Genomic DNA, 1,873 nt, shown 5'->3' with positions numbered 1-1,873 from the left:
CCCTCCACCAGGATAACCCTTCACATCTGCCAAGTCCCTTCAGAAAATATCTTCCATTGTCCAACCCATGATCTGATGGCTTATATCTGAAGCTTTCTTGGATTCTGTGATTCCAAACATGTCAACTGCTGACTTTTTTTATCTTTTGACCAGAGTCTCTTAAGTTTAGTGGTACTGTTTCCAAGGGAAGGTGACGTGTCCTGTAGAACTCCTGTGTAGATTATGTTTTCCTTCATGGCCTAAGGGGCGCAGACCCGAGGGCCCGACCGCTTTTCCTGTGTACCTGCAATATGCCTCCTCGCTATTATCTGAGGTTACTTCCACCAGTGCGCAGCTTCCAGGCTTCCCCTATGCCCAGGGGAGTGGTGCGTGCACTCTCCGTGTTCACCCAGCACCTCCTCCCGAAGGCTTTTCCTGTGTACCTGCAATATGCCACCTCGCTAGGTGTCAGGAGAGGAAGATAATTCAATCTCTTATACAAGGTAAATGTTTAAATTAAAAAAGATTTCTTATTCATATTTCTTAGCAATGGAAAGTGTAAAAATGTACACTGTAGTTAATATAACAAACTATTTTGTGAATATATATGAAATATATCAAACGAAAATTTGTGAGGTAAATGCAAACTGAGTGTTGACAAAAGAGTTTTATACCAGTTATATAATCCTAAACCAGGAAGGTTAGCAGGAAATGAAAGTGTGATGTAGAACCAGGAATGCAACTCGCACTTGGAAATGTAATTAAAAAAAGGCATATTTAGACTTTCTTCTTAAATGTAAACTTGCTTACTTACCTAGAATATAAAAATATACTTTATAAGTGGTCAAGTTATTTAGATTTCTTTTTTCTGAAAATGTCTTTATTTTTTTTAGAAAATGGATTTAAGGAAGTTTAAAAAGCAATACCAGATCTCTTAAGTGTCCACAACAGAATGTGTAACTCATTCCAAACTAATTTGAACTCTATGGCATTTTCCTAGTTTTTTGAAAGTCTTGGGAACTTTTTCCTCAGTTAATTACATTAGAAGATTCGCCTTTGATCAAATTTCTTCCTTTAGCAATATGGATCAAAGTATTACATAGGTCCACTATTAACAACAAATAATATGTTCCAAATTAAATCTGGCATAATGTAATCCAACAAAGTTTAGAAAATAAAGGTCAACGTTGAGGTGGCTTTTGAACTAAGATTAATAATCACCTCTTCCGACAACGTCTTTACACGTTGCACACAACTATATGGTATGTTCAAATGAGCTGTGTGTGATCTTTTACAGTCCCAGTAATGGTGGATATAGGTCTACAATGCCCAAGTCACACAGGTTCTTTATAGCCATCAAGTATTTGCTTTCTCCCAAGCGATCCAACCATCTGTGGCAGAAGGCGAGGGTCCCAAAGTTTTAATTGATGACATTTAGCAAGTGTTTTAATCTTTGAAGCCTTATTGGCACATGTCCAACTTCAAAATTTTTCATGTAATAGAAGCATTGTTTTGTCACCTCATCAAATGATACTGATTCTTTATCAGTTTCTTATTGCTCTGCAAGAGGCGGTTTACACTTCTTCTTCTGTCGTTTTTTTTTTATTATTCTTGACAGCCTCCTCATTCATAGAGGCAGCTCCCTCTTTCCTGTCGTCTGGGTCCAAGTCGCCATTCAGGTGCCTCCCAGAGGGTGATGCCATGTTGTTCAAGATGATGGAGTCAAGTTATTTAGTCTTTAGGGATTTTTAGTCTTTAGGGATTTAGTCTTTAGGGATTTTTTTTTTTGCTCGGAAGAAACAGTCAAGATCATAAAAAAAGTTAAGGACTTAGTATTAATATACAGGTCTTTATTTCTAACTGCCATGCAAAAGAAATAAATATTTTATTAAAA

The 1,873-nt window shown here is 37.0% G+C and overlaps 1 protein-coding gene across 1 annotated transcript in view; it reads right to left on the bottom strand.

Moving 5' to 3' along the window:
• Nucleotides 1-1,873, bottom strand: part of LOC102874472 (tripartite motif-containing protein 43-like) — a 28,826-nt gene that overhangs the window by 14,972 nt on the left and 11,981 nt on the right. The window lies entirely within an intron of this gene.

This window comes from Elephantulus edwardii, unplaced genomic scaffold (genome assembly GCF_000299155.1).
Source record: "Elephantulus edwardii isolate Elephantulus edwardi_28Jun2011 unplaced genomic scaffold, EleEdw1.0 scaffold00120, whole genome shotgun sequence".
NCBI lineage: Eukaryota > Metazoa > Chordata > Mammalia > Macroscelidea > Macroscelididae > Elephantulus > Elephantulus edwardii.
The sequence above is the reverse complement of the archived record's forward strand: the minus strand, read 5'-3'. Positions and strand labels throughout refer to the sequence as shown.